The sequence below is a fragment of the Oryctolagus cuniculus genome, chromosome 1 (genome assembly GCF_964237555.1).
Source record: "Oryctolagus cuniculus chromosome 1, mOryCun1.1, whole genome shotgun sequence".
NCBI lineage: Eukaryota > Metazoa > Chordata > Mammalia > Lagomorpha > Leporidae > Oryctolagus > Oryctolagus cuniculus.
The window spans coordinates 40,218,861-40,237,552 of NC_091432.1; the positions used below are offsets into that span (position 1 = coordinate 40,218,861).

Below are 18,692 nucleotides of genomic sequence, written 5' to 3' on the forward strand. Positions count from 1 at the left end.
CAGGAAAATTCTAAGTTCCCAGAGCTATCCATCAAGAAGATCTTTGAGTAGACAAACTTCATTATAATTTAACCCGGCATTCTGTGACTGTCAGCTATCACTGAACAAAATCACTTTTTTCCATTACCTTCTTTTAAAGCTGTAAGTTTTAGGCAAATTTTTGTATGATGATATATGTCTTTGAAAAGGAATTATTGCTCATTTGTATGAGATGACAGGTTGAATCAAGTTTAGCCCCTGACAAATGCCTTGAAGTGTATTTGTTATTATTTTTGTATCTGTAAATTGCATCATTTTCAATGTGTAAAGACAAGGCATAGCCCTACCCCCAAATTACTAAGTAGGTATAAGATAATGAGAATACCAATCTAACAACAGAAGTTCATGCTAATATATGAATGATGTGTATTTTTTACTTTGATAACTTTGGTACTTCCTGTTCTATTAGATACCTGCTTCATTAATCCTTACCTGGTGAAACTCAGCCTAAAGCTACTTGCATACAAACTTCCTTATTCCCAATTGATATTCCTTCTTGATTTGATCTCACTTGGACTTAAACTCAGTTGGAAACTATTTCTTAGCTATTCCTGATTGTTCTCCATCCTTTTGTTTTCTCTCACTCTGGACTGAGGTTCCTGATTCACAGATACATTTGGTGGCTGCTTATGGCTACCAACAGTCAAGCTTTCCTACAATGATGTTCAAAAAGGCTTTAGCCTTTCTTTCAATTGTTGTCTTCCACTCATTTCTAGAGTTCGTCACTTACCTATAGTTTAAGTTCAAGTAACCAATGACCCTCTTCTTCTCTAAGCTCAATTTCATAACCAATTCTCAAGAGGCACCCATTTTATTTCATCTACCATTAAAGATCACTGGGGAGTTTACCAATTAGTATGAAGGAAAAAAAAAAAGAAGTAAAGAACAAAAACAAATAAACACGCAAATAAGAAAAACATTGTTTCCTGACAGTCAAGGTAAGGGTTATTCATACTTTCTGCTTGGTATAGGGTTAATCTTATGAACATAAAAATTAACTGAAAATTGATCTCTGTAAAAATAAGAATGAAATAGAAGAGGGAGAAGGAAGAAAGGAGAGTACGGACGGGAGGTGGGTAGAGGGAGAAGAAGCATCGTGGTCCCAAATCTGTATATATTAAATGCATGAAGTTGTTTTTCTTAAAAAAAAAAATAAATAAATAAATAAAAAAGATCACTGGGGAACTTTAAACTAGCAACTACTATTTTTGAAATTTTTAAGGTCCTTAAATTGTTATCCTACTCCAACAGGTGACTTCCACAGTTTGCTAGCAGAGGAGAGTGCCAGCAAGGGACTATTTGTTTGTGGCTAGAAGAACTGAATAAGATATTTTCATTGGGTCTTAACTGCCAAGCAAAAGTACACCTCCATTCTATTTTCCCATGGGAGCTTATCATTGAAAGCTAGATTTATCAGCATAATACTGACATTATTTGATCTCTAATTGGCTGATATGTACTGCTGGAGATGCTGACTATGCAAGGAGTAGTCATGATGATGGCAATAAGGTTCAGTTACCTCTACGACATCAGTCTTGCACCCTGAGTCTGGAGATGTACTCAGGCACATTTATGTGGGAAAATGAAAAAAAAAATTCTTATAAATTTTATCAGAAGCTGATTCTACTAGCAGTGATTCTGATACCTATCTTTTGTCCCTTTTCTGCACTTAGTATTTTAACCTGTGCATTTAACAGCTAATTTTTGACTACTTTGTGCCAAGCACACTTCTAGGTGTTGCAGTTATGGTCAGAGACAGATTTAATGGAGGAGCTCATAGAATTACGGTTTCCAGGACTCCCACCCTCCCTTACATGAGACTTCTTGTAAGGAGCTTCAACAGATGTAATTGTGTTTCTATACAATTTTCAGAAAGAGAAAATAACCATAATCAGTTAAAACAATTTTCTCGTTTGATTTTTACATCCTCTTCATTGTGTTTTTCCCTCTATCAGTGTCTGGAGGCAAAATGAGCATTTTGGAGAATTGAGTAAATTGATTTGAGGAGGTCCTTTTTGTTTGGAACTAATGAAAATATTTTTTTTTTGCAATCAGTAAAAAGTTCCATATAGAGTTATTACTAGTCCTATGGGAACCAGATAGTACGCAGTTATATTTTGATCACTGATAGAGGATTATATTCAGCTTCCTCTTAGGTGATGCAGCTATTGGGAGATGTAAGTAATCATCCATCAGGGCAGGAGAAGATATTACAGTGAGGCTGCAAGAGATATTTGTTGCCAAGGATACTGTGGTCAAATGAAAGTGGGAGTTAGTAAGAAAATTGTACAGAGAAACTGTCTGTGATTTAGGGTGAATGAAATAGAGATGACTTTATAAGTTAATAGTTTCCATAATTGACTAAATAAAGGTTTGTTATAACTGACAGGTAACTTTAAGTAGCACAAGTTAAGGTAAAGGCATATTATGAAACCAGTGTCATCTGCTCTGGCAATATATATGGTCTTTGATGCTAGGTTGGGCAAGTTATACTCACCTGACATATACCTGGGTGATACTGAGGATTTTACAGACACAATTTTCATCTCTTATTAAGCTTTTGGTATGATAATTGCTGCTAGCTTTAATTAACACTCTGATTTTGTTAATATTGAATATTTGTTAATATTGAAAATAATATGTTTCCTCTATTTCACATTCTGCAGCCATCAGTTTGATTATGAACTTCAAAAACATCTCTTGGTTATACAGTGGCCTATATACGTGACCCTGTTTTTTTAATCCTAGTTTATACTCAGCATTGAATATAACTATGGGCTTCCAGTTTAAATATTTCCTCCTGCAATTCATATTCATATAAGGTAAATTGAAATAACAAATGAGCTTCCTGTAAATAATTTGTTAGCTATGGTTTGTCCTGGGCATATGTGTTGAGAGGCTGGAAAGCAACCTTTCAACTCTGTGAACAGATTTTTAGGAAATATTATTATACCAGAAACTAAAACTTACTATACAGGCATCATTCCTTGTACGGCATGATTTTTAGGAGATATTACTTTTTAATGGAGTGCCAAAAAGCAGTCTCTCTTCCCAAATATTCTATGACTTTATAGCTGGCAATAAAATGTACTAGATTGTTTTCCTGTTTTGATTTTCTGTGTTCTCATATTTGGAAAATTCCACCCAGTGCTTGCTTTGGCAGCACATATACTAATTTCACCCATAACCTTTTATAGCTAAACCTTTCTTTTCGATAATGACTCTTCCCCATACAGCAAAAGCAGTTTACTCATCATGAAGATTCTGTTTTGACAAACAAATTCCAGTTGAAATTTAGAGTTTTCTTCATTGATGATACCAGGCAAACAATGGCACCAAGCCACTACTAATCTCCAGAAAAGGATTTGAATCTGTGCATATTCTAAAATTCAACATAGAAGGCATCTATCTACTCTGATATTTAGACATACATGGACTACACTATTTGGATGTTAAATTGGAATATCTGGTATTATTTCATGGAGCTCATTAGCACTTTTTGGATTTTACCACCCAGTCCATCAAGATATCCTCCTTACTGTGAGAAATGTTAGGCCAAATAATAAAGGTCAGCAAATATTTTATTCAAAGGAGTCAAATACCAACACCAAACTCAAGGCAACATGTTGCTGAAAGATAATATAATAGCAAGAAGCAATAATTCAAACCATCCAGATTATTGGAGTTCATCACCAAATTACCAGAATCAGATTTGCATTTCCTTGATACTCTTAAAGATTTTATGCAAGAAATCCTTCTGGAGATTGCTTTATGTGACATCTCATCTCTTCTTTCTGGAGCATACTTGTTCTACAACTGTGTGAGCTCTGCTTACCCTGAAATTTCCCTCACTTCACAGGGTTTTTCTTAGTTGCAAAAATAGTAAAAACAGCCCTTACTTTTCTATTGAACTACTTGTCATTAAGTTCAAAGTACGATGCTCCCTTGTCCCCAGATATTGTGGCATTTTCATTTTTTCTCATACAGAGTGAAATAGTGCTACAATCAGGAAGTTAACATGAAGTCATGACCAATAAAACTTCAAACTCTAGAAAATGTTTACACTGCCTAAATTTTTTTTCTATTTTTCCTTAGATCTCAAAAATATATCTAAGAATCAGGCTTTCGCATACTTGTTACGTCTCTTAGTTATTTTCAGGATGAGAAGTTTCCATAGTCTTTCCTTAACTTTTTATGATCTTGATAACGTCTGAAGATTATAGACCAATAACTTTCTTCAATTGAGTTTATCTGATCTTTTTTCATAAGTAGATCCAGATTATGTGTCTTTGGTGTGTATTCTAGAGAGAATAGTGTGTATTTGCTTATTTATTTTGAAAGGCAGAGTTGCAGATAGAAAGGGAGACACAGAGATCTTCTGTCCACTGGTTTACTTCCCAACTAGCCACAACAGCTGGAGTTGGGCCAAACTGACAGGAGTCAAGAACTTCTTCCAGGTTTCCCAAGTGTGTGGGGGGGCCCAAGTACTTGCCCTATTTTCCACTCATTTCCTAGGTGCACCAAGAGGGAGCTGGATCAGAAGTAGAGCAGCCAGGAGTAGAACTGGGACTTAAACTAGGACTTAAACAGCTGTGCTACAGCCCCAGCCCTGATACTGTGTTTTTACTCATGCTAATATGTCAGGAACACAAGATATTAAATTGTCCCATTCTAATGATGGTTGATATCCTAAATGGGTAATAATTGCCAGACATTGCTTCTTAATAAAATTCTTTTGTTCTCTGTAATTAAAAATATTTGCTGGGGAGATGTTTTGAAACTAAGTATTCTGTTTTTCATCAAAATTTAAATTTATTCATCCATATATTATATTATTTGTCTGGAACTATTGATATCTCATGTTTAAAATGGTTCTCATTAACTAGTCTCTTGTTGATCTTTGTGCTCAAATTGTCTTTCCTTTATCTTTTTCAGACATAAATCTTTGAGCCCTTTCTCATTTTATCATAAGCAATTCCAGTTTTATCTTCAAATTTATTTGCCCTGTCCTTGAACTCGTTCATCCCTGTTAGGAGTCCCTCCCTGGTTTCTAGGAAAAAAGAGAATGAAACACAGAAACTAAAACATGGGAGGTAAACATATATGTAATTGTTAGTATCAGTTGATACTTCTAAACTCATTCAAATATCATTCTCTTCACCTTTAATCACTCTTTTGCTTGCAACTCCATTATTTAATATCCACTCCATTACTCTTAACGCATTTACTTATTTACTTAACTAATTTCCTTATTATCACACCACTCACTCGTCTGTGTACATGTTCTCTTCACTCTGCTTTAGCTGACAGTCTGTGCCGAGCTTCAACTACCCACTTGGTGCAATGCCTCTTCTGTTACTCCTTAACTCTTTTCAAAGAACCTTCACAGCATAGAAGCCCTGGTCACCCAACCAGTGGCTTTCTCCATCTCGTATGGGTCATCAGACCTACCTCACTACACTCAGTATTTCATATTGAACTGCCCTTCTTACGTTGCTCCCCACTTTGACTGTGACAATCTTCCTCTTCCCCCCCTGCTTTGATACCTGGATTTGGCCAGTGTGGCTTCTTTCACATAGTGAAAACCAACTTCATAATTTTAGGACTAAAGGGCTCAGGAAGAGAAAGGAAGAGTTGAAAATGGCAGCAAAGAGAAGGGAAGAAGTGCAACAGGAAGAAGGGAGAGGACAATTCTTATGATTTCAACAGATGCTGATATTGCTGTAATAACTCTATTGTTTTATGGGACTCTTCTTAAATTTTATCTTCCTTAAGTCTGTCCTCCTTAAATGATTGTTGTATAAAATTGAAGGACAACTATGTGGTCACTTCTTGAGCAGAATTTTTTAATAAAATTCTCAGTCATGAAATTGAGTAATTGGAAAATTGTAAGTATTTTATTATGTAAAGAGTTATTCCTATTTTCCACTCTTTGATTCCTTGATTGTTTTCTCTATTTGAAAAAAAATTGCATACTGAGGAAATAATTCTTAAGAGATAGGTATCAAAACACATCTAATATTGATATTTCTGCTTATTTATAAGTCAAAGTGTGAAGTAGATGAAAATCTGTAATTTTAATTTACCTGCTTACCAGCTTCATGCTTTCTCTGTCTCTTCTTTTTATTACTCCATATCTTGTAGGCTTTTCTGAAATCATATCTCATCCATTAATATATAGTTGCAATTCTGTACACACTTAATAATATCTACCTATTCACTCTAGGATAATTTGTGTGTTCTCCATCAGAAATGTAATGACAGCAATGAATGCAATTAAAATTTTTCTATTAGTTACTTTAAAAATATAAAAAGAAACATGTAAACTTGAGTTTAAAAATATATGTTAATATATACAATTATTATTTTAACACGTAAACATTGAAAATTAAGTTAGATGTTTTGGACTCCTTTTATACTAAAACTTTCTTGATCACTTTATGGTTTTAACTTATAGAAAATCCAAATTTGGATTCTAAATTTTCATTAGAGATACTCAATTTATATTGATATTCCATAAAATTACCAGTTGGAAAATCACATTTATAATCACGAATTGTTTCAAACATACTTAAAAATTTCTCAATATTTGACTTAAGTTTCATATATAAAATTATAATTAAATTGTAATAAATTTTGAGTTGCTCAGTTATGCCAGTCACATTTTAATTGCTCAATGCTGCATGTGGCTAGTGTATTAAACAGTGCAAGCATAGTCACTTAGAAAGTAGAAGTCTCTAACTTACAGCATACTGTTGATTTTGATAGACAAGGGAAGGTCTCACTAACTTCAAAGTGATAAAGTCAATCTGATCTGGTGGCAGATTAGATCAGGAATTATCACAGTGTGAGAGGAAATTCGTAATAATTTGCATTACTCACCTAATATAATTCTAAACAATGTCTCTCCAGCTTCAGAACTTTTCTAGGAGTGAAGTCAGTGTTTAGCTTGGCTGATAAGATGCCAGTGTTCTGTATCAGTGTTTGGATACAATTGCTGGCTCCAGCTCCCAGTTCTAGCAGACCCTGAGAGGGGACAAGTGAAGACTTATACAACTGGGACTCCCATCAACATGTGAGGGATGTGGACTGAGTTCCTAGCTCCCTGCATTGGCTTGGCTGAGTCCTAGCTGGTGCAGGCCTTTAGGGAGTGAACCAGAGGAGAGTAGGAGATTTCTCTCTCTTCTCTTTCTTTCCTCATCTCTTTCTCTTCCTCTCCTTCCTCTTCTCCTTCCTCCTCCTCCTTCTCCCTCTTCTTCTCCATCTAGTCAAATAAATACATTAACAAATATTTTTTAAAAAGAGATTTTCTGGAGAGGCTACCTGAACACACATATTCCCTAGACTTACCACTGTTCCTTGAGAAACTGTAGTTTACAGTGGGTCTTAGAAAACTGCATTTTAGTTGATTCTGCCTCACATCTTTTTGACTAAACTTTGAGAAAGACTGCCCTCTAGAGCTTAACTCTATTATAACTTTTTAGTATAAAAATCTTTCCTGAGTTGAGTAAGTAATGTTAAGACAGATCACTGCCTTGCTTCCTTAGTGAGAAAAACCCGTAATCACCATGCAGACTGTAGAATCTTGTCAACATGTATGGATAAATATTGAGATTCTCAAATCATTAAAGACACAACAAATAATAAATTGCTTAAGCGACTGAATATAAACCATGAAATCTACTGCCTCCATCAGACTATCAGTATTCAAATAGTGGCTATGCTTCTATTCAAGGATATATTTGTAGCCTGCCAACAAGATAAGCAGAGTTCTTAATATAATTTAGAAGTAATTCATTCACTGAGACAAAATTATTGTTATCATGTGTGTTCTGCTTTTACACTGTTTTGTTTTGTAAAACCTTGTAAGCTTGTCTTGTAGGCACAAACTTTTATTGTGTAATTTAATATATAGTTTTCTATTTTTCAACACACGCTGTTTCTTTCTGAGTCACCATTTAAACTTTGGCCTCATTAAAATTAAGAAAATAACAAGACACACTAAAGGAAAAGAAAAACAAGCTTTGTTCAGATTTTCTTACAGACTTCTTCATCTAAAAAAGCGTTTGTGCCAAGTTTGCTTGATTGTAATTTAAAAGGAAAAGTAAATATATGAAGAAAAAATGAAGTAAAAGATGTGCTGTCATGTATGTCAGAGAAATACATTCGACATTCCCAGGGAGGTTTTTCTGCAGCTGTCTATCCATAGCTGGCAACCTTAGTGTCAGAGAAACATCCAGTAGTATCAGTAGACATCTCTTCACTGTGACATTCTGTCACGGACTTCCTTAACAACAGACTCTTGCCTCTCATCAAAATAAAGTGGTACACTGAAGATGAAATCTGCCTTGCTCCATAGTGGATTTTTCTGAAAGGGAAAATGTTGTGTGACAAAAGCCTCTGTTTGCTATGGTGGGATTGAACTAGAGACCTCACAAGTCTCTGAATTGGACAAATCACTGCTACAAGAAATGTGCTATAGATGTGCCAAGAGCTTTAGAAAATTACCTTCACTTGCCAGTTGGGTGGACAGATTTGTCCCAAATAGAATGAATTACAAGCTGGGGTGGCCTTCATGGTTGATATTTAAACAGATTCTTTTGGGGCACATCCTTGAGGGATGCGTGTGACTATTTTTTGTATGGCTGGAAACACTCCTCCAACTTAACACATATATCAAAGATATAGTTCAGCTCCTCCCCCCTTTCTCTCCAGTCTTGTTGAGGCAGTTATTGCAGGTCCTCCCTAGGTTGTTACCCTGAATTGAGAATAAGCGTATTTCACTGCTGTAAACATACCTACAGATTGAACTATGCCTACAGCACAGGAAGACACCCCAATTGTTCTTGACTAAAAATCACACAGAGAATGAACTTTCTTCAGAGTCCTCAGGACAGGGGAAATAAAAAAGTATATGAAATCAACTTCTTATTTAATTTTAGGAATATGAAAAATAAACGCTCTGACAGTGACCAAGGCTTAAATTTATTCTTGGAATTTATATAGCTATAAAGGTATATAGATATATTCAAAATTCTATTCTATTTCCAAATTATTTCTTTTACCTCTTTAGACGATTGGAGAGGAAGAGTTGGACGCTGTTTCAGATTCCCTGTGAAAATAATTGCATTACCTCTATCCTCTATAACATATGGCACAGTTTTTCATTCTTCTTCCAAAATTAATACTTAGGCATTTATAACAAGTTTGTTCGTCACTTCTAAGAATTTCAAAGTTAAGAAGTCCTTCAAATATTGTTATATATAAATTTGGATGCCAGGGTAAGTCAACCCTATGTGAATTCTTCTGTCTAAATGCTGATTCTCAGTCTTGACCAATCCAGACCTATTGCCTCCTTCCATGTTTACTACTTTTTTACACTTTGTGAATTAAACCTTTTTAGACACATAAAGAAGACACATGCCTGTCTTTAAGAAGCTTATAGCCCAGTGGGGAAGCTAAATAGGAAAACAAAAAGTAATTACAATTTGTATACTAAGATAATTATTTATAATGAGATATGGGAGATTTGGGGTTGATTCCTAGGGATGGCTCAAATTAAGTAAATGTATATTTCCCCAAAGATCAAACAGAAAAGACATTCCCAGACAAAAGGAAAAGCAGGGCCAAAAAAGAGGTGACAGCTACCATGCATTTTAGGGAACATACATTAGAACACATTGCAAAAGGATCGGAAGGAATGAGATGCCCAAGCTGAAGGTAGGGGACACAATACAGAAAGCCATGATGCCCTTCTAAGTGAACTGTATTTTATCCTGCAGTAAGGGGATGTTACAAGTATTTTTAAAACTTTCATTAATATAAAGAGAACAGATGCCATTATTGTAACACGTATAATTCTAAGATGATAAGTGAAATGATAACTTGAAACAAGTAACACAGCAAGATTTTTTGAGAAAATTGTTCGGAAACCATAGTTATGACAACTACAACTACAAAAACTAGACTTCAGTTTCACAATCATGACATTTTTTAAGCTAATTAAAAAAAAAATCTTTTGGATCCAGTTCAGGGGTTGATATTAAAAATTCTTTACAAGTCAAGGATAGAAAAAAAAAAAAAACTTTCTCACCTAAAAAAGGGCAACCATAGAAAAATTCCAGATAATATTGTAACTAATATTGCAACTAAAACTGTGATTTAGAATGAAGCAATAGCATCTCACTAATTTTGTTTAGCAGTGTGCTGGCTCTCCTTGCCAATGAACTAAAGTCAGAAAAATAAAAGTCACATGGGAATAATTAAAGAATTTCTGTTTTAAGGCAACATGATCTTTCATATAGGCAATCATAGGACATTAAAAACTTTTAGAACTAACAAGTTTAACATGTTTATTATGCCAAAACACTAATATTAATCACACACAGTGTGCATATAAATGGAAAAATAAAATATTTTGATGTGTATTTTTTCTCCAAGTTTACCATGGACTCAACCTCAGAATTCTGATGAGATTTTTGTAGAAACTAATAAATTAATTTTAAATTTATTTGGAAATTTTAATGTCTTACATTAATTGAAACAATTTTGAAAATGAAGGAACAATTGTTTATGTTGCATAATTCCTGTATGTAGCATACAAAAAGTATAAAATGTATTTGTAAACTAATTTATACATTACATTTAGCAATGTTTTACTATTATGAAATCTGATATTTGCCACAGGTATGAAAAATGAATTGTGAGAATGGTAAGTAATTGTGCCAACCTTGTGGAACTGAGTGTGTAAAACTGCTGCCTGAGATGTTGGCAACCCATGTGGTGGCTGGTCTGTGTCCTGGCTGCTCCACTTTGATTCAGCAACCTGATTAAACAACTAGATAGACTTGGAAATGAATCTCCTTTTCAGAAATGTAATTTCTCCATTTTAATTTATTTAATAAGATTTTTACTGTGCATATCTGCTTGAAGTCTGATATTTTCAGACTGTAGTTTATTCAGGCAATTTTGTCAACGACTTGGAAATTCTCCAGAGAGCTGATAAAATACACTAATTAATAGTTGATATTAGCCTAACAGCAGCATCCAATGAAGGGAAATTGTTAAGTCTTCTAGATGAGGGTAACCAACATACTTAAAAGTAGATCTTCCTAAATTACCATCATCACGCTGCTAACTTTTCAAGAGGTTTCCTAAAACATCTCAGAAACAGTACTGCCTTTCAGTGTTATGGGTTTATTCACTTAAAAGCAAACAAAAGCTTAAGGAAAGGTTGACTCTAACTTGAAAGATTTGTTGATTCTGAATAGAAATCTGTCACTGGGGAAAACAGACATTATTTTCATTACTGATGTCAATGTTTTTAGCATGCTATCATTTGAAACATTTCTAATTGTATTTCACTTTATATTCATGTTCAGAACAATAACACAAGCGGACAAAGAGGTAAAAGGAATAGAATAAAACAGAAAGTCCCAGTAGATTTGCAAAGAGAAGCTCAAAGACATGAAAAAATAAAAGTAGAAACAAAAAGGAATAACAAAACATTAGATCAAATAAATGAGACATAAGAGATGATTTCTCAGAGAGGATTTGAAGCCATGAATGTGTGAGAAGCAAAATTCAGTGTGAAAGAAAGGGGAGCTGAAATGAGGGCTTCTGTAGAAACAAATAATTAGAGCTTGGGTTGGAAGAAAAAACACATGAGGTATCAGATTCGGAAACTTATTTGGGTCAAGGATATAGGAGTGGTAGTGAAATAAGGTCTTGAACTATTTTCTTTAGACTCACACTGCAATCGATATCATGGCTATCTCTGATATTTACATGGTTCAGATATTTTATTTCTTTGTTCTGCTAGTGATTAAGCATCTGATCAAATACTCTGGGAAAAAGTAGAGACTTCTATAAAAAAAAATGTCTAGAGTAAGTAAGGCACACAGAATTTACAATTTCCTCTGAATCCTTCAAGAAGGAACAAGTATGTGAGCATCGTTCACACTACAGTCACAATGGCTCTGTGTTTTCTGTGCCTCTCAGAAATTTAATACCACTATTGCTTTTAAATTAACAAATATTTGTTTATGATTCAACAGTGTATGTGAGTTTTTCCTCAAATATTTGCTATACAGTTCACAATAGGTCTAGTTGTCATTATCCTACTTATGTACATGAGGAAATGGTAGCTTGGGAAGATGAAGTCACCATTCTGTGATTATGCAGGTAGACAAGGTGAAAGCCATAGCCAAGCACAGTTGGGTTTACTTTGCTTACTTTAGAAACAAGACTCACTTCTTTCCAGAATTTCATGTTTTCCCATCCTTTGTTTAATGGCATGCTTCCTAGAATTGACCAAAACTGCTGCTCCAATTTTTCATTAAATATCATATGTAATTTCAGAAACATTAATTGATATTAAATTCTCCCAAACTACTAAAACATATAATTTTACTTAAGCGATTCTAAAATCATTCTGAAAAAAATCAAAATTTCTGTTTCACTAAAATAATTTTATGATAGTTCATGTATTTATTCTGCAGACTATGATATAAAAAACAAAGTTCTATGTGCATGGTTGGTGTGAGAAAAGCAGGGCTTATTCTCAACCAAATGTTCTAAGTGAATCCTTTAAAATAATAACATAGTCACATGTAAACGAGTATATGCCGAAGAATATTTTATAGTTAAAAAATATAGTTATTTAAAGTTAAAAATATTGCTTTGAGACTGAAAAATCCTCTGTATCCTTAATTTTCTATTTTGTTCCATAGGTTAATCATTTGGTAATACCCACAAACTTCTCTTTGCTATGAAAAGTCGATTTATAAAATTTAGTTCTTTTTAACATGAGAAACATGAGTAACCTATAATCTGTGCTGAATCCTCTCTGCAACAGCGATTTTTTCATGGTATGATCACCCAGTCCATGTTTTTGTCATTAACTTTTTGAGATAGTCCATTCCATGTTTGGTATGTTCTGAGAAAAAGAAAGTTCTTATACGGAACTTAAATCCACATGTCATTGCTTCTATCCACCTAGCTAGCCAGTTCTAATCTTCTGGTTAGTTACTGGTGTTTCTAACATCTCATTTTCTCATTTTTCTAATCCATCTTATCGTAGTAAATATCAGAGACAAAACAAATGATTTAACACAGGAAGTTTTATAGTGTTGTTAAAAAAGAGAAGTTTCATTTTAGCTTATTTACTTCAGAGAGTGAGAGAGAAGGAGAGAGAATGCCCACCTATCCACTGTTCACTCTCCAAATATCTGTGATAGCTTGGGCTTGCAGGATATGAAACAGGGAGGTAAGAATTCAATTCAGGTCTCCCTGGTGGGTGGGAGGGCCAAAATACTTGAACCATTGTTGCTGCCACCCAGAGTCTGCATAAGGGAAAAACAGGAGACATGAACGTGTGCTGGGAATCAAACCCAGACACTTAAATATGGGATGGGGGTATTTGAGCTATTAGACCAAAGGCCTACTCTAGCTTTTGTTTTGTTTGCTACTAGATCAGCTCTAATAATTCTCCCTGATACTTGTGCTAAGGCCACTGATGCCAAGGATTCTGATTCCAATGCTCTAAACACTTCATAAAAAGCCTGGGAATACCTCAGGACAACAGGATTTTGACTCCAAGTGGAATCATCATGTCTTGGAATGAGGCAGGCCTCATACCTCAGAAGGGAAAAACTGAGTGGCATGTCTAAGTTCATCAGTATTTTAGCTTCCTTCAAAAAAATGAGATGTAATTGAACATAAAGCAATCCATAGTTCTTTGTGTGTGTTTTTTTTTTTTTTTTTTAAGATTTATTTATTTATTTGAAAGTCAGAGTTACAGAGAGAGAGAGGGAGAGACAGAGAGAGATCTTCCATGTGCTGGTTTACTCCCCAAATGGCTGCAACTGCCAGAGCAAGGCCAGTTTGAAGCCAGGAGTCAGGAGCTTCCTCTGGACCTCCTCTGTGGGTGCAGGGGCCAAAGGATTTGGGTCATCCTCTGATGTTTTCCCAGGCACATTCCCAGGGAGCTGGATTGGAAATGGAGCAATTGGGACTCAAACCTGCATCCATATGAGATGCCAGCACTGTAGGCAGCAGCTTTACCCATTACACCACAACACCAGACCCCAGTATATGGTTCCTAAGGTACATATTTACAACAGTGTGCAGCTGTGTCATCAACATTCCAAAAATATAAAATGTTTTCCTAAATCAGGACTATGCCAATTTCCATTCTTTTGTCAATCCTATCAATTATTACCAATGAATCACTGACTAGCATTACAGACTGACTTTACCAGCTGTTCTTCACTGTAAGAAGTTTAATCATGCCACAATAGCTTCTCCTTATTTTCAAGAGGTAAGTTCTAAGATGGAAAGAAATTTTGGATATGGGTCTACATTTTGACTTCGGATGGAGCCTCAGGAATTATTTGGCTAATGTAGAATGCATTGCAGGCTTTTGACAAATGAAGTCTCTGTTAGTAGTTACTATGGGTAATATCAGTGATTGAAAATAATTAAAGTAGGTACTGCAGTTTCTGAGAAACCTACAGAGATGACATAAAAAACTTGCAGTTTCTAATAAAGGAAATGAGGAAAATTGGAAGGTATCTCTAGCAATTTTTGAGAAATAGTTTGTCTCCAATATTAGATATAGCTGAAAATTAATCCCTCAGCCAGAAAATTTACTTTTAGATTGGAGCAACAATTAAGAGCCCTATTTTTTACACTAAAGCAAAAATAGACTAGCCCACCACAAGCTCTTATAAAGAAAGTTTTTGAAAAAACTTTTATTCACATATGTTTGCATGATATCAATGGCTATTTTTTAATGAAGGACAGTGCACTTGTAATGGAGAACATATGAATAAAAAACTTAGAATCTTACTAGCTGGTCCTTTATAGAAAACCTTTGTCAACTTCTGCATGAAGACACTGGTAAGGTTGGAGTAAAGTCCTGACGTAGGGATTTAGAACATTTGGTTAGTATGCAAGGATGGGAATTTTGAATCCTCAATTCTGCATAAAGCTTCCTTGCTAGCAACAAAATACTCCTACAAAGGCCTAAAAGCCCATAGTGGTAGCTACATATAGCTAAGACTAGAAATGTATGGTTTGGATCAATAGTAGATTCCATATAAAGCAAAAGAGGTGGGATTTGGTCATTTTAGACGGATGATTCTGGAGAAAAATGCATGTAAAAGAGCTTTAAGGTTATAAGTAGAAAGGATTAACAAGATCAGGCTACATTCTTTATAAACTAACTTTATTATCTGAGAATATATTGTGTTACTTGAAAAATTGAAATCACAGTAACTACATCACTTCATCTCCATTATCCCATTATCTATTAACATGGCTTAATAGAGTTGTGTGATGGGCTACTTAGGCTCAGATGCAGTACCAACCAAGAAAAATATGCAGTGAATTTGACTGATATCCAAATACGTGATGCATTTGGTATGTCCAACATACCATGGAGTCTTCCTTATACTGCACATGTTAACACATGAAGAACTAGAATTGGGAAGAATTATCTCTGTTTCTCCTAATGGTCACTTAAGAAATTTTTGAGTACTCTAGTACTCTCTCCACGGGAGTACTATGTCCAGCATTGGATAGAGTCACAGTCTTGTGGGATCCTCAGCTCTGTAAATTAAGAAGCAGAAGATATGTTCATTTTCTATCCAGAATCATTGATATTTTGATTAAAGGGCAGACATTGGGTTTCTGAAAGACAATGAGATCAAAGAAAACACATCCTCATATTACTTACTCAATAGCACCATTCAAGGGAAAACTGTGGCAAATAGGGGCACTAAGGACACACTAAGGTGCCGCTGCATCGATCCAAAGCCAGGGGTCAGGTGCTTCCTCCTGGTCTCCCATGAGGGTGCAGTGCCCAAGCACGTGGGCCATCCTCCACTGGTTCCCGGGACACAGCTGAGAGCTGGACTGGAAGAGCAGCAACTGTGACAGAATCCAGCACCCAGACCGGGACTAGAACCAGGGTGCCGGCGCCGCAGCCAGAGGATTAGCCTAGTGAGCCGCAGCGCTGGCCAGACTTGACATTTTTATCCTGGGCAGGAGCCCTGGCTCACTTGGTTAATCCTCTGCATGCGGCGCCGGCATCCCATATGGGTGCCGGATTCTAGCCCCAGTTGCTCCTCTTCCAGTCCAACTCTGCTGTGGCCTGGGAAGGCAGTGGAGGATGGCCAAGTGCTTGGGCCCTGCACCCTCATGGGAGACCAGGAGAAGCTGCCTGGCTCCTGGCTTCGGATCAGCGCGGTGCGCTGGCCGTAGCGGCCTTTTGGGTGATGAACCAATGGTAAAGGAAGACCTTTCTCTCTGTCTCTCTCTCTCACTGTCTAACTCTGCCAGTCCAAAAAAAAAAAAAAAAAAAAAGTTAACATTTTTATCCTGATTATGCTTGATCAAGTATCCAACTCTCTATGCACTCCTAATTTCTTCTTTGTTTCTTCAATGCATAGAATGGATCCTGGTTATAGTGCCACCATAAATGTGCAGTATCCATTGACATGAAAACCTGCATCCACTAAAATACTTCCTATTTCACTGATACTTTGTGTCGTGTTCCATATGCCAAGAACATCTAAATTGAGGGTTAATTTTACCTTTCTTGGTCTTAAAATAGAACAAAACAGAGTTGATTTGTGATTCTCTAGGATATTCTCACCCCTTAGCAAATCAGAATGACAAACTATTGTTTTAACCTATGAGGCTGTCTATGCTGAGTCAGTCCTATGCTCTACTTTGTCAATTAAGAACTTTCCCTTTGTTGTATTTATTTATGAAATGGCATTACTTTCACAATATTTCTATTTTGAGAGAATTTTGCTTTCCCTTCTGTTCTATTTTTCAATTCAATTTCCTATGATTTTTTTTTTTCAATTTATTTGATAGATAGAGTTAGTGAGAGAGAGAGACAGAAAGTTCTTCCTTCCATTGGTTCAACCCCCAAATGGCCACCATAGCTGGTGCTGCGCTGATCAGAAACCAGGAGGCAGGAGCTTCTCCAGGTGTCCCATGCAGGTGCAGGGGCCCAAGCACTTGGGCCATCCTCCACCTCCTTCCTGGGCCACAGCAGAGAGCTGGACTGGAAGAGGAGCAACCGGGACTAGAACCCAGTGCCCATATGGGATGCCAGCGCCGCAGGCGAAGGATTAACCAAGTGAGCCATGGCGCCGGCCCCAGTTTCCTATGCTTTTAAAATGTAAAGTGACACATTTTGAGTTTTCTTATTGTCACATGACATATTTATTCTGATCAAGAGAAATATTAAGGCATAAATTTGTAAGCTATTTTATAATAAATAAATATAATTAATAAAGTTATTTTACCTAACTGGTTACATTATTTTTCTTATGCATTGCAATGTCTTTTTAGGAAGGTAATTACAACATTTTATTTTAAAATTACCATATATTCGTAATTTTTGTGACAACAGGTATGGGGCCATGTTATTTTTTCTGCATGCAAATATACACTTAGGCAAATACCATTTTCATAAGTATTTATCTCCACTCTGCTGATAGATTTTATGGAGCAGGTTTGTGCTTAAACAGGGGTTATTTTAGGATTGATTATTTTGAAATTTATATTTGTTGACCATAAAATATTTGCTACAGTCTTTCAATCTAAATTACAATGGATCTTTGTAATATAACAGAAGATATTTAACAACACTATCTTATGAACAAGTGTGGAAAATAGGATGTGTTCCTACTGGATTTGTGTGTTACCTACAGAGATTTCAAAGCAAAACAATTTAAAATGCTACCTGATTTCCTTCTGCTATATATGCTGAAATTTGAGAAGGAAAAGATGAGTTAAGGATGAGTGATTCAGTGATTAAATAAAATGAAGTCAGGACATGCTGGGTACAAAATTAGTTTTCCATTGCTAGTATCTCCTGAGAATAGATTGGCTTGATACCGTAGATTAAATCTAGATGATGAGAGTGTATTATGATTTCTTTTAAGGACATCATAAATATATTGTGCAATAAGTCACAGAAGCATTTAGATTGACAGGGGTTCTCTAAGGTCTTAAGGGCATATCTTATAAATCCACTCTGCTAAACAATGGAGCATCTAACAATCAAGGGGATATGGTCTTAGAAAATTTCATAGGGAATCTATAGTAGAAAAAGACTTATATTTGATGAAAAAAAAACATGTAATTGAAAGCAGATCTTTGTAAACAATGAGAATGGGAATAGGAGAGGGAGGAGGAAGAAGGGTGAAATGCAGGAGGGAAGGAGGGTTGGGTGGGAAAAATCACTATGTTCCAGAATTTCTATACATGAAATGAATGGTTTGTATGCCCTAAATAAAATTAAAACAAACAAACAAACAACAACAACAACAAAACACACAGTCGCCAAATTTGGTGACATTTGATCCATAGAGATATAGTGTTTATGTTTCTGCCCCTTGAACCTCAATTCTTACATTGTTCGAAGAATATAAGAAGATGAAATTCATATATGGCACTAAGACAGTACCAAGGTAATTTACATTCTCTTTCTCTATGGATATGATTCTTGAACTCTGTTAGTGTGCTGTGAGGAAGCCAAGGCTACATGGACACGCTCTGTCCACATGTACGCACTGATAACCATAGCTTTGGTCTCAGCTGCTTGTCAGCAACAATCAGCAGACAAATGA

At 35.6% G+C, this 18,692-nt stretch overlaps 1 long non-coding RNA gene across 1 annotated transcript in view; it reads right to left on the minus strand.

Annotated features, from left to right (window-relative positions):
• Positions 1-15,161: 15,161 nt before the first annotated feature.
• Positions 15,162-18,692, minus strand: part of LOC103351104 (uncharacterized) — an 87,509-nt gene continuing 83,978 nt past the window's right edge. The window contains exon 6 of the long non-coding RNA XR_011384604.1: positions 15,162-15,651. This is a non-coding gene — a long non-coding RNA (uncharacterized lncRNA). The remainder of the gene's footprint in view (positions 15,652-18,692) is intronic.